Here is a 15703-nt window from a genome sequence, read left to right as displayed (position 1 = left end):
AAAGTCGGACTATAGAATCTTACTGTCATGAGAAGGAAGATTAAAACATACAACCAGAAGACAACAAAGTCAAAGCTTCTACACCCAAAGCCACCAAGGAAAACACAAATTGGTCTCAAGCCATAGAAGAGCTCAAAAAGAATTGTGAAATTCAAGTAAGAGAAGTAGAGGAAAAATTAGGTAGAGAAAAGATAGTGTTGCAAGAAAATCATGAAAAACCAAAAATGAATCAACAGCTTACTACTGGAGACCCAAAAAATGCTGAAGAAAATAACACCTTTTTTTCGCAACGGGTTTGTTGCCATAACACAGGTGTTGTGAAAACCATCCCTAAACTTCACAAAAATGAGCAAGGAAAAGATTCACATTAACATTGTTGTCACTGGACATGTAGACTCCGGCAATTCCACCACTATGGCCACCTCATCTACAAATATGGTGAAATTGATAAGAGAACTATTGAGAAATTTGAGAAGGAGGCTGCTGAGATAGGAAAGGGCTCCTTGAAATATGCCTGGGTCTTGAATAAACTGAAGGCTGAACATGAGAGTGGTATTGCTATTGATATCTCCCTCTGGAAATTTGAGACCAGCAAGTACAATGTGACCATTATTGATGCTCCAGGACACAGAGATTTCATCAAGAACATGATTACAGGCACATCTCAGGCAGACTGTGCTGTCCTGATTGTTGCTGCTGGTGTTGGTGAATTTGAGGAGGGCATCTCAAGGAATGAGCAGACCCGTGAGCATGCCCTTCTGGCCTACACACTAGGTGTAAAACAACTGATTGTTGGTGTAAACAAAATGGATTCCACCGAGCCTCCCTACAGACAGAAGAGATACGAGGAAATTGTCAAGGAGGTCGTATTAAGAAATTACCTATATTAAGAAAATTGGCTACAAGCCTGATACAGTAGCTTTTGTGCCAATTTCAGGTTGGAATGGTGACAGCATGCTGGAGCCTAGCTCTAATATGCCCTGGTTCAAGGGATGGAAAGTCACTCATAAGGACAGCAATGCTAATGGAACTACACTGCTTGAAGTTTTGGATTGCATTCTGCCACCAACTCGTCCAACTGACAAGCCCCTTCTTCTACCCCTCCAAGATGTCTACAAGATTGGTGGTATTGGTACTGTACCTGTTGGCCAAGTGGAAACTGGTGTTCTAAAACCATCACCTTCACCCCAGTCAATGTTACAACTGAAGTAAAGTCTGTCAAAATGCACCATGAAGCTTTGAGTGAGGCTGTGCCAGGGGATAATGTTGGTTTCAATGTCAAGAACATGTCTGTCAAAGATGTCCATCGTGGTAATGTGGCTGGTGATAGCAAGAATGACCCACCTATGGAAGTAGCTGGTTTCAGTACACAGGTTATTATCCTGAACCATCCAAGCCAAACCAGTGCTGACTATGCACCTGTTCTGGATTGTCACACTGCTCAAATTGCTTGCCAGTTTGCTGAACTGAAGGAGAAGATTGATGGTCGTTCTGATAAGAACCTGGAAGATGGCCCTAAATTCCTGAAATCTGGTGATGCTGCCATTGTTGACATGGTTCCAGGCAAGCCCATGTGTGTGGAGAGTTTCTCTGATTTTCTTCATCTGGGTCGTTTTGCTGTTCGTGATATGAGGCAGACTGTTGCAGTTGGTGTCATCAAGGCAGTTGACAAGAAGGCTGCTGGAGCTGGCAAGGTCCCAAAATCTGCCCAGAAAGCTCAGAAGGCTAAATGAATATTCTGTACAACACCTGCCACCCCAGTCTTAATCAGTGGTGGAAGAACAGTCTCAGAACTGTTTGTCTCAATTGGCCATTTAAGTTTAATAGTAAAAGACTGGTTAATGATTACAATGCACCATAAAATCTTCAGGAGGAAAGGAATGTTTTTGTGGACCATTTGTTTTGTGCCAATTTTAAGTTATTAGGTTTTAAAATCAGTAATTTTTAAATGGAAACAACTTGACCAAAAGCTGTCACAGAATTTTGATACCATTAAAGTAGTTTAATGTGAAAAAAAGAGAAAAAGAAAATAACACCTTAAAAAATAGACTAACCCAAATGGCAAAAGAGGTCCAAAAAGTGAATGAGGAGAAGAATACCTTAAAAGCAAAATTGGCCAAATGGAAATGGAGATCCAAAAGCTCACTGAGGAAAATAATTACTTAAAAATTAGAATGGATCAAATGGAAGTTAATGACTCTACGAGAATGCAAGAAATTATAAAAAAGAACTAAAAGAATAAAAAATAGAAGACAATGTGAAATATGTAATTGGAAAAGCAACTGATCTGGAAAATAAGTTCAGGAGAGATAATTTAAAAATTATTGGACTACCTAAAAGCCATGATCAAAAAAAAAAAAGAAGCTAGCCATCATCTTCCAAAATAATATCAAGGAAAATGCCCTTATATTCTAGAAGCAGAGGGTAAAATAGAAATCAAAAGAATCCACTGATCATCTCCTGAAAGAGATCCCCAAAGGAAAAGTCCTAGGAATATTGTAGACAAATTTCAGTTTTATGGTCAAAGAGATAATATTACAAGCAGCCAGAAGGAAACAATTAGAGAACTGTGGAAACCCAATCAGGATAACACAAGATCTGGCAGCTTCAACATTAAGGGATTGAAGGACTTGGAATGGGATATTCCAGAAGTCAAAGGAGCTAGGATTAAAACCAAGAATCACCTACTCAGCAAAACAGAGTATAATACTTCAAGGGAATAATGGATATTCAATGAAATAGAGGATTTTAAAGCATTCTTGATGAAAAGACCAGAGCTGAATAGAAAATTTGACTTTCAAATACAATATTCAAGAGAAGTATGAAGAGGCAAATAGGAAAGAGAAATCACAAGGGATTCATTAAAGTTGAACTGTTTACATTCCTACATGGAAAGATGATATGTGTAATGCATGAGACCTTTCTCAGTATTAGGGTAGTTGGATGGAATGTATACATATACACACACACACACGCACGCACGCACGCACGCACGCACACACACAGCCAAAATTTGGTTGCCTAGGAAGGTTCATCTTCAATTGTATGTCAATTTCATGATGGCATGCTTGCCCCTGTTCAAGATAATAACAATGGTCTTGTACCTTCCAAGTCACCAATGGAAAGAGATAAAACTGCGTGCTTGCTTGTATGCTTTTTAGCATGATGTTTTCAGCCTTGTTTTCAAATGTCTTCAATGAGAGCAAACATACCTTCAAGGTCAGCTACTGCACTGATGATAAATTATTTAACTTGAAAAGGCTATCAGCTAAGACCAAAGTGGAGGGAGTATTAGTGCTTGATTTTCTGTGTGCAGATGACTGTGCACTCAATGCAGCCTCTGAACCTGAGGTGCAACAAAGTATGGATCTATTCTTTGCTGCTTATGCTAATTTTGGTCTAACAACATCAATTAAACACATGTGCTCCATCAGCCACCATCACAACATTCATAGATGAAACTAATGGTTACAGCAAATGAAGAAATTTTGAATACTGTGGATAAGTTCACTTACCTTAGTAGTGTACTTTCCAAGCATGTACACATTGATAACAAGGTTGACGCACACATTTCCAGAGCTAACTCAGTGTTCAGGAGGCTGTGAAGGAAAGTGTGGAAGAGAAAAGGTATCAGGGTGACCACTAAACTGAAGATCTACAGAGTCATTGTACTGACTTCATTGTTGCATGCTGTGAAATCTGGACAGTGTGCCAGTGCCATGCCAAGAAACAATCACTTCCATTTGAATTGTCCTAAGAAGATGGGATAAGATACCAGACACTGAGGTCCTTTCTTAAACTGAACTCCAAAGCATCAAAACTCTGCTTAAGAAAGTACAACTCCAATACTCTGACCACATTGTTTGAATGCCAAATATATGCTTACCAAAAAGACTATTTTGTGGAGAACTCACATAGGACAAGTGTTCACATGGTTGTCAGAAGAAGAGATACAAGGGCACTCTCAAGGTCTCTCTTAAGATCTTTGGAATTGATTGTGTGGCATAGGAAACACTGATACAGGACCACTCAGCATGGCATGCCCACATCAGAGAAGGTGTTATGCAGTATGAGCAAAGTAGAGTTGAAGTAGCTCAAAAGAAATGTGAGATGCACAAATTTGCCTTTTCTTCTTGCTGCTGCAGATAAGGAGATCACATTTCTTCCTTTTCATTCTTTGAGTAATCCACAATTAGCAGAAACATAGGTTCTGTAGCACTATCATCTGCGGTAAATTCCTCCTGTAAGCAGTGAAGAGTGTTAATAGAAAAGTCAATTCAGTATAGGGACCTTCAAAACCTTTTAATCACAAATATCTTCCTAATTGTATCCATGCATTCCATGCCTTGCCAATTCCCAAATCACATCAATATGGTCTTTTCTGCATCACTTCTTGTGAATGTGTTTTGATATATGAGATCTCTATTCTTGTATATATTCCTGTATAAGGAATTTTCTCTATCTGTCCTGATTGTGTGAGCAAAAATTGACACACTAGACATTTTCTCTGATCCTTATGACCTCTCAAACATCTCCATACAGAATTATGTAACAAAGATAAAGCAACTTCAGTTGTCTCTATGGCATAGGACACCCAGAATCCAAAAGGTTAAAAAAAAAACCCAAACCCAGGAACTGATGCTAAGCTCAGCACTTTTTTCCCATCTCCCACATTACTGCCAGCAAGGCTATAGTAGTACTCTAAAGAATATCAAAACTCAGCTCTGTAGCTTCCCCTCCTCCATCTTTCCAATGCTATGGGAATACCGGATCTATCCTGTAGTAGTTTGCTTGGGGCTCAACAGCCATAGTCCTTTGGGAGCAAAGGCCTGTCAAGAGCTCAGTCTGGAAGCACTAGCACTGCAAAACTCTCCACTGCCATGGGCAATCCAGAGAAATGAGGAGTAAAGGCTGTGGGATATGTTACCAGGACAGGATTCTGTGTGTGTGTGTGTGTGTGTGTGTGTGTGTGTGTGTGTGTGTGTGTATGCGCTCATGTAGATGACTAGAACTGTGCAACACTCCACCAAGCCTCAGGGAAAGAACACAGCCCCCATCTGGGGTCAATTCTGACCACTCCAATGTCCCTTGGGACAGAGACCTAGACTGGTAAAGCAAGAACCAGAACCCAAGGACACCAGAGTCAGAAGGGAAGAAGTCAGGAAGTGAAAAGGAAAATTAGAGGGGAGGAAATGAAATTACCAAAGATTTCAGGAAGAAGTAACTCAAAGACCTTGAACATAAAAAAGATAAATCAACAGGAAAACCAGTTAACAACTGAAGGAAATATGTCATTCAGATCTAGTAAAGGAATTCAGGCATCTTTAAATGAATATTAGAGTAAAGGAAAACTTGATGAGCAGAGGATGCTGTAGAATTTTAGAACATGCAACTATAACACACTATACCTCAGTGGTTAAAAAGAGAAATGAGATTATGAGAGCAGAATTTATCTTCTGCAGAGCAAAAATAATAAACAGAAAAGAAAAATTTAGATCTGCAATGGCAAGCTTCACCAAAGAAACCACAGACACAATAGATTGGAAATGAAGATACAAAGCAAGGAAGAACAAGCTAAAAGAAGTGGAGCAAAAAAAACCTGACCCAATAGTATTAAAAGAAAATATATTCACCATGCAAGTGAAACATATTGAACTTGACAACAGGATGTAAAAAAAAAGATCACTTAAGGATCAGAACTGGAAAAAAAAAAACTTTAACACTATTAAGAAGGAAATAATAGATGACAACTTCTTAGAACTTCTGAACACAGAAAGTGCAATTCCATTTGAGAGACTTCACAGATTGCCTCCAGAAATAAACCCAAGGCTGAGAACTTCAAGACATATAATAGTAAAATTTAATAATTCAATTTAGAAACAAGTTCTGCAAGCCACAAAGAGATATTCAAATACAAAGAAAAGAATATTTGAATACTGCAAGACTATTGTGTGCCCTCTAGAAAAAGGAGGAGAGAATGGAATAATATATTCTTTAGAACAATGGAGCTCAGGTTGCAACCTAGAGTGATCTACCCTGCAAACCTGAGTTTAACTGTATAGAACCAAAGATGGACATTCAATGTTAAAGGAACGTTTGAAATATTTTTATAAAGAAAAACAGAGATTTAGAGATTATTTACCTAATACTCCAAACAAAAATATAAAACGAGTGAATAAATGCAGAAAGCAAGGACAGTAAGAGCAGTAGAGTGACAACAAAGAGACTACTCAGAATCTTCTTTCTACATGTATACAAGGAGCCAAGGAGTGAAGGCAGAAATCTGGTAGAGGCAACAATGAAGATGCAGATTGCAGGGCTACAGTGGGGGGGAAGGTGGGGAGGACATGGCAGATAGAAGCTGGCAATATCTTGCCTACAGAAGAATATTTCTTTTTTGAAACTATAGTATAACACGGAAGGATACATAAAGAAGAGAAAGGGAAGAAGGAAAATAGAGAGGAGTGATACACTGGGGTAAAATCAAGGGCTAATAATTAGAGGGAGGTGACCTCTGTGGTTCTAGAAAGATCTTACAAGGGAGTGGGTAAGGAAAAGGGGGAAATGTTGAAAAGAGGGGAGGAAAGAAAAGTGAGAGGGAGTTCCACTCATGAATGCTTCTATGAGTAAATAGAGGTGGTGCTTGAAAAATCTGCCCTTCCTGGGAGGGGGTAGTTGGAACTGTTGAAGGCAACTGGCACCTGGAGGAGTGGAAGAGCATGGACTCAGGGAGGAGATTTCCAGGAAAATGCAGAAAAAAAGGTTCAGCAAGAAAGAGGATAGATCAATGTTATGTTGCATACTTAGAGACAGAGGGTGTGGAGTCATATCATGAGGTAGTTAACACCTGCAGTAATTTGAATTATTCTCGAAGTGAGGAAAAGTGAGGAAAAGATAAATCCGTTGATCATACAAGGCAATCATTGAAATTACTTAGAGGGGAGAACCTTAAATGGATGCCTTGGAAGTTTTGGTTGCATGAAAAATACAGAGAAAAGAGAAAGACTAAATAATTATAGGAGTCACTAAATAGAGAATGAGAGTCTATAATAAATGGTAAAAGAAGATATATAATGAAAAGAATGAGAGAAATGCTTTTTTTTTGGAAAGAGGCACAAAAATTGAAAATTTAAAACTAAGGACAGGAATAGCTGAATGGGAAGAGAGGAAGGAGGAATATCAAAGGAGAAAGGTGATGGTGTGAGAGAAAGAGAGTCAATGAAACAAAGGACATCTTAAAAAAGAGGAGGAGGCAAGTAACTGAAGGTACATAATACTGTATCTACCTCAGAAGAAGGAACTCAAAACTGAAAAGCTTCTGCACAGACAACATTAATGAATCTAGGATAAGAAGGGAAGTGGTTGAATGGGAAAACTGATATCTGAGATATATAACCAAGTATTATTTATTATATATAATATATTATTAACAATTATTATTAATTTAATTTTATTTAAATTATTACTCTGCTTTAAGAAATTATGTATGTAATGAATACAGAGAAGTATGGAAAAAATCTGTATGAACTGATGCAGGATGAAGCAAGGAGATCCATGGAAACAACATCCATAGTAACTGCAACAATGAGAAGGAATGCCGCACCAAAAAATCAAAAATAAATTTAACAAAATTTTAAGAATTAAGTGGAATTCAAATGAAGAGATATGAGAAGATACCCCTAACCTACCTCTTTATAGAACTGGTAGGTCCACAAGTGTTTATTGCACATATTTTCTGACTTTTTTGACTCATTGATTGATTGTGCTGACTTTTTTCTCTCTAAAAATATTATTTTTCATGTGGGAGGAGAGGGCAAGGGATATATGGGATACTCTGGGGAAGAAACAAAAAATGTAATAAAAACATTTTTATAGAAATTTTTTGCTATGTTTCATAGCTCAGGTTAAAGAAAAGAACCCATTTTGAGGATTTACAGGAAAGTAGTACTCTATTAATATAATCATGAGCTTCATTATTATGTTGCACAGCAAGCAGGCAAAAAAAAAAAAAGAAATTGGTATACACATACTCTATAAGGTTTGGTCCTACAAAGAAACTCACTCAGTTGGGAGAGAGGGACATAAATGATAGCAAAGATCTCAGTGGGAGTATATAGTCAGAACAAGTGCTGAGTAGGGAAGTTTTATACTTTAAAAATGGGGTAGATTGAGAACAGGTTATCAATGCCAGATGTGAGAAGAACCATTCTTAATCAGATCCAGATGTGGTAGAGAAATTCCCCAATACCAGACTTGGGTGGAGGGATTTTTCTTATCAAGGTCAGAAACTGAGTGAAGGTTTGAGTTGTAGTGGGACTACAGAAATGGAGGTAACTTGTAACCTCTGCATTTGGTCAAGAGTCTCATCCAATCCATCATTTAAATGCTAAACACAGAGTCTGAATGAGTCAGGACAACAGAGAAGTCCAAGCATCTGTATTCTTTTTATACTTATTGCCATTAGGATAACAGCCCAACTGACTCCATTTTAGAGTACTATCATTTATAATTACAACATCAAGGAACATATTTCAACAATCCCAATTTTCACAGAGTTCCATCTGCCATGATTTCCATGTTTTGTAAAAATCCAGACAGAATAGATTAGTGGAAATCCAAAGGGAGAAATATTTTGTAAACAGCAAAAATCCCAGACAAGTAAGTTCTGTAAAACTCAGGAAGAGGAAAAACTACAAAACAGGATCAACTAGGATGCTTGGGTTAGCTTATATACCCTTGAGGTAGAAGCATGATCCTCTCAGAGGATAAAGCAAGTGACAAGGGGTGGGGTGTCAAGTAATGTCACAAGAGGCCTATGCTACATTGCATAGGGGAAGGCATTGGGGATGTCATTAGTGGTATCATAAGGGGCATGTTTGTTGGTATCACGAAGGAGATGGCTAATGACATCATTATTATTTTGAATGATGTCAGAGAATAGTGACTATAGATGTCATGGGTTGCATAACAAGTGAAATCATAGGGGGCTTAGTGGATAGCATCACAGGGGGCATGGTGGATGATATCATGGGGACATATCAAGTGTGTTGGGTGACAACAATGATCATAATGGGTGATGTCATGGAGTTATGGTTGTTGATATTATGGGAGAATAGTAAGTGACATCATGGAGGCACATTCTGTCAGACAAGTGTTGTCATATGAATATGACGGCTGAAATTAATTGGGTGGGCTGTTTGTCTAGGGGCGAAAAGTTTGATTGACAGCACCTGGGAGCTTATGCTTTATAGATTTTGTATGTATTTATTAATATGTGTATATAGCATTTGTCAGTAAGTCAACAAGCAGACTCTTACTAAACCCTTATTACATCTCAGGCACTGTGCTCAGCACTGGGAATGAAAATATAAATAGAAAGAAATACAACCTTTGACCTCGAAGAGCTTCTATTCTAATTGGGGAATGCAAAACAGAAGGAAACTAGAAAGTATGTGTGTTCAGGAAGGACAACAAAGCTACCCCCAGTATCGTAGTGGAAGTATAGAGTGCAGCCCAGAGATAAGTGAGACACGGCTGATCTGGGCACCCTCCTTAAATGGGGGCTCTGGGAGGAGCCATCCAAACAGAGGGAGAAATTGGAGGTGTGGAGGATATTTCCAATGTGTGAATTCCAGGGTTGGAAAATTACTTCAGGATGAAAAGCTGATGTATGGTGACATAGATCTATAGTACAGCCTGGAGACAAATGAATTTCACCTGATGAATGTTAGCTCCTTAAGGACACTGTCTATTTTATTTTTATCTTTTTATCTCAAGAGTATTCACATTACCTGACACACAGCAGAAGCTTACATGTGTATTGAATAGTTGTGTTTAGTTCTTGTGGGACTATGTTTATATACATATGTTCACAATGAAACACCACTGGTTATTGATATTGAAACTGTATGGATACCAATGTGCAGCTATTCCCATGTATTCCATTGGCTCATCTCCTACCCAGAACATTTTATTCTATTTTCATTCATTTTAGCCATTCTGTGATACTAAAAATGAATTTCACATTTTTCAGCTATTAAAAAAAAGATTTTATTAACTCTAAAGTACCTTCCAGATATGGCATTCAACTAATTACCATTTTCAATTAATTTTAGGAAGACAATACAGTCATAGCCACCTTGACCTAGCCTAATCTCTTCCCACTAGATGGCAGTAAGTGCAATTTAATGTTAAGTGTGCAGTCTGAGCTTCTTGCTACTTCTACAGCAAACAATGATCAAACTTGAGGAATTCATGAAAATGAATGGATAATTTTCATTTGGAAAGCTATGACTTAATTACCAATTAGAGAATATAGTTTTTGATCTGAAAAATAAAAATTCCAACAATGAATTTTATTTGTAACTACGGTGTGCTTTATGAGAGTAACATTAATTTTGTGTCTCTTATTTTCTCCTATTTATATAAAATTCATTTAATTTTGACTGCTTCTTATTGGTGATATTTTAAAAATAGGAGATCACCGTAATTATATCTTTATCATAATTGTCAATACGGAACTATAATATCATACAAGCTTTTAAATTACTCATTTTTAAAAGTAGTATAAGTTAATGCTTTTTAAATAATATTTAAAATAGTCATAAAATTTTGATCTTATTTATTTATTAATTTATAATTCAGTATATATTTAACAACATTTTTAAAGAGAACAATATGCATCTGCAAAGTTGCAATAGCAGCTAAGAGTTCATATCTTCATGATTTTCAGATTCAGGTGTATTCTCCACTAATACGGCTAACATTACTTTTACATTCATTTTTCACCACATCCACTTCACTGTGCAATTTTCCAATCTGTTTGGAAACCAGTAAAATATTTGGGACCTTGGGAGCAGCTGCAGATAAACATACTACAGTAGTAGTGAGTGTTTTGAAAAAATTGTTTTTTTCAGATAGATATTATCAAAACACTTAAAATGTGTTATATTAAAATATTGTGAGACCTTTTTAAACATATATACTAGGAAGCACAGATTTCTAAACTAAAATTCGTTACTCAAAACATTACTGTTGACAGATTTGATTTTTATTGACTCATTAAAGCTCAGAATATTTCTAGATATATTTCTAATATATCATTCAGGTTTTTTTTTCACATAAAATACAGTGATTCCTTTTAAGAAATGAAAAAGAAAAGATTAAAGTAAGATACTCCATTGAGTAGTCTTTGGAAAATATAAAACAGTATAAATTGGGAGACATAGATAAGACATATTATTTGAAGAAACAAAATACAGTTTAAATAATTTTTGTATCCCTAATGGAATACTCACGTGTATTAAAAAACATCTATCAGTCTAATAACAAACAGTCAAGTCTTCCTTCAAGCTTCTTATACCCTTAAAGCATAAAATCTGGTCAATTTGCAAATTACCTGATCCATAGATTAGTAGTATATTCTACAAGCTAATGCCAATAAGAGACAAGCAAATTTGTAGCAAAAGTTGACACTTCAGTTTTCAGTATAATGATTTTGTTTATTATTCTTTCCTTTATAAAACAGATTTCTGGTATGTCAGCAAGAATATTTTCACCAGGTTCAAAATGAATGTAGATGAAGGTCAAATTTATAGTCCCAAATTTCACTCTTTATAATTTTGAGTGGGTAGAGTTGTTACTATTCTAGAATTAATAGTACAAGACATTTGTACTGTTTTCCAATTATAGCACAATAGAGAGCTTTTAACACTTAAATTCTCTTGCTACTAGGATGAGTCTGCACAGACGACATCCATTTCATGATGTATTTCAGTTATGAATTATAACTGTATCATCAGTTATGAAAATGAACAATCATGAAATAATAAAAAAAGTGTGAAGAAAAGGGAAATAATAGTACTGGATTTCAAACATATGATAGAAATAATCATCAAAATTACTTGATACTGGTTAGAAAAGAGAAAATAATCAGTGGAACAGATGAGATAGGGACTATGAAGAAACAAATGAACATAGTAACATGGTATTTGATAAACTCAAAGGACACAGCTATTTTACTCACTAGTTGACAAAGAACTGCTGGGGAAACTGAAAAGCAATATACTGGTTCTTAGCCTGAGGTACAGGATTCCTAAAAATCTATTTTAGCAATAAAATATATTTCAATATATATTTAATCCACATAATGTACTTCATTCACAATCCTATGTATCTTATTTTATGCATTTAAAAATAATCTGGGAAAGGGTCCAAGGGCATCCTCAGGCTATCAATGATAACAAAAAAATAAAGAATCACTGGTCTAGAACAACATTTCACACTAGATCTGAAGATAATCTCCAAATGGACGCATGACCTATATATAAAAAGTTTTCATCATAAATGAAAGGAGCAATGAAGAATTACCCTTGAGATATATATAGCAGTTGTGCTATGATAAAGAGCATTACAGAAGATAAAATGGACAATTTCACATAAAGTTTTTGGGCAATGCTAATGCAGCTAAAACTAGAAGGAAGATAGTTAATGCGGGATGGGGAAACTTTGATACAATTTTTGATATATATGGAACTGATTCAAATTTGCAAGAACATACTCCAGTGGGTTAGTGGTCAAAAGATATTCATGAACAGTTTTCAAGGGGTCAAAAAGTTATCTATTACCACATTAAAAAATACTCCAAATCACCAATAATTTGAGAAGTGAAAGTTAAAACAATTCTGATATTCCACCTCACACCCGCCAGATTGGCAAAAATGACCAAAATAAAAATGGCAAGTGCTGGAAGGACTTTGGGGAAAAAGGTATATTAATGTACTGCTGGTGTAGCTATTAATTGATCTTGCCATTCTGGAAAGTAATGCTTCCTAATGAAATTATACCTCCTAAATCACTTTGACAACTTGATACCACTAATAGCCCTACACCTTTAAGAGATCAAAGAACAAGGAAAAGGACTTATTTTACAAACCTATTTATAATAGTTCTTTTGTGGTGGCAAAGAACTGGAAACTAAGAGAGTATACATCAATTAGGGAGTAGAGGTGGGGGCTTAGAGTAAGGGAATAAACATTTATTTGGTGACTACCATATTCCAGGAACAAACATTTCACAAACATTGCACAAATTGTGGTATATGAAAGTAATGGAATATTATTACTCTGTAAGAAATGACAAAAGGGATAGTTTCAGAGAAACCTAACAGAAACTTGTACGAACTGATTAAGAGTAAAGTAAGCAGAAACAGAATTCAACAATAATTGGTTGGTTGGTTGGTTGTTGTCCATCGTCTTCGAAGAGGAACAAAATGGCATCACCATGATAAAGTGAAATTTCAGTGGGTCCAACTGTGGCTGATCAGACCAATACAAGCTCAGAATGCTCTACCACAGGTTGAGCACAGATAGTCTGTGTGAATATTTGGGGTGGATATCCCAAATTTGCACATCCTCCGTTTACTTTGTACTGTCTCAATTCTAATTCGCTCAAAGAGCACAGCATCCTTTCTGATGTGGGCATGCCATGCTGAGTAGTATACAATAATAACAAAAGTGAAAAGAAAAACAATTTCTTAAGGGCTTTGATCATTTGAATGTTTACTTACAAGAATAGGAAAATGACAATGAAGAAAGTTACTCATTTTGTCTAGAGAGGTGTTGGTCTCAAGATATCGAATAAGAAATTAATTTTCAACACGGTGAATGTGGGAATTTGTTTACTAGACTCTGCATATTTCTTGTAAGTGTTTTGTTTTTCCTTTTTTTAAAAAAAAAATGTGGAGGATTAATATGAAGAGAAAAGGTCTGGGAATAGGGTTCTACCTTCCCTAAAATATGAAGAAAATAAAAGGCCAGAAGGACTGAAAGACAAGCAGGATTGTAGTTATTGCATACTTAAAAAGAAAAGCAAGTTCTGCAAAATGAAGATGCACAATTTCACGTGCAGGCCTCTTCTGTTTTACAACATATATGAAAGTAGTCATCTTATTTGGTATTATAGTGAGATCAGAATAAATTTTACATGTAATAGAAAAATAAGAGATTTCAAGAAAAAACAATAAAAAAAGAAAATTAATAATCACACAAAATAATGGCATTGATATCATAAAATTTTAAACAGATGATTAGAGCTCATTCAGAAATAGTAAGGGTCTGGTTAAGATTAGCAAAATGGGTCAAGATCCTTGAATTTGCAAAAACTGTCTGGGAGGGATTTGGCTATCTGCACAAGTACTGTTTGTCACTCTGTCTTCAGGATCCTTCCCCACCCAAGGAATCTTTAAAGCAAGACTTATGGTCTCAAAATTGAAAGTCTTGATATTTAACATCAGTCAGTTGATCTGGGGTAACTGCTGGAGCATCTTCCAATCAGGTTTTCTGTCATTCTCCCTCATTAATCTCCAGGATTGAAAATTGGAGTCCAATCAAAAAACATAAATGCCTTATAGTAATTTCACAAGAATAAAAACTTTCCCCAAAATTGTAAAAGGAGACAGCTATTTCCTTATTTGCCCTATTTCCCAACATTATATTGTTAGCAGATGAGGTCAGTAAGTGGAATATGACAGTAAGTTTATAATTTGTGCTATAACATAGAAAGAAAAATAAAAAAAATAGATATCCTCTAATTAACCAATTCATGTCCAAAGATTTACTAATATTCACTAATTCAACAATTCACATAAACAGACAGGAGGGGAGGATATAGGTATAACTTACCTTATAGGCTGCAGTGATGTTGACCTTATGAACAGAGTTTATTGTTTCACCCAGCTCTTTCCTATAGAGTTATTCCATATAGCAGAGTGATGTTTACATTCAATAACCCACTTGAATGTTAACTAGGGATCAATATTTCTTGCATTGCATTTCAATTTATTTATTTCAATCTCTAAAAATAACCAAAGCAATAAAAGAATTTAGTGGTCGTGAAATGAAATTTTGCCTTGAATATTCCTGAATAGTCAAGTATGTAACGGCTTAATAAAACTCTTGATATTGTAGATAAGTTTGAGTAAGGCTACAGTGGGAGAATTTTATCTCATGTAATTTGATGAGCAATATAAAATGAAGTACCTTTTTACAGTTGTACCCACTGAATGACTTATAGATCATCAACCCCTTATTGGAGATAGAAAGAGAATGGGCCCATTTAAATTCTCTATTCTTGGAGGAATTATTGAAAAGGTCCACAAAATATGAAATTTTATGGGGTCCATCCAAATTTTTTTTAAAAAGAACATATTATTTTGTGCATGAAATTATCTTTCTGATTATTATATATGCCTTAGGCAAAAATCTCCCCAAACTAGATAATTTTTATACATATTCTCTCAGAAGCTGATAAGTATGTGTATATGACTTTTTCTTTTTCAGAGAAATTTACCTTTCAATCTAAAATTATAGGTTAAGCAGCTCAAAATAAACGTATTTTCCCCAAGCCACAAGTACAGTTTACATTCTTAAAGCTAGAGAAAAATATAAAAGTACAAAATACATTTTTTTCACCAGATATAGAGCAAATATGGCATGGTCAGGAGGAAGGGGATGGCAACTTGACAGCATCTAATTCCAGTAATAAATGACTTCGAGCATATTTTTCTGTATAAAACAATGGATTATTGAAGAGACATTAAGTTAAAATTGTTTACCATTTTCATAGAATTGATTACATCACATTTTGACTTTTTTTTTTCTCACAAACTCATTCACACATAAAACCTTTTCCTCTTGAGTCACAT

General features: G+C 35.6%; 1 pseudogene; it reads left to right on the top strand.

Moving 5' to 3' along the window:
• Positions 1–330: 330 nt before the first annotated feature.
• LOC140503078 (elongation factor 1-alpha 1 pseudogene) lies at positions 331–1963 on the top strand (annotated as a pseudogene).
• Positions 1964–15703: the final 13740 nt, after the last annotated feature.

This window comes from Notamacropus eugenii, chromosome 5 (genome assembly GCF_028372415.1).
Source record: "Notamacropus eugenii isolate mMacEug1 chromosome 5, mMacEug1.pri_v2, whole genome shotgun sequence".
In the NCBI taxonomy this organism is placed as follows: Eukaryota; Metazoa; Chordata; class Mammalia; order Diprotodontia; family Macropodidae; genus Notamacropus; species Notamacropus eugenii.
Note: the sequence above shows the minus strand (reverse complement) of the source record. Positions and strands in the feature narration are given on the sequence as shown.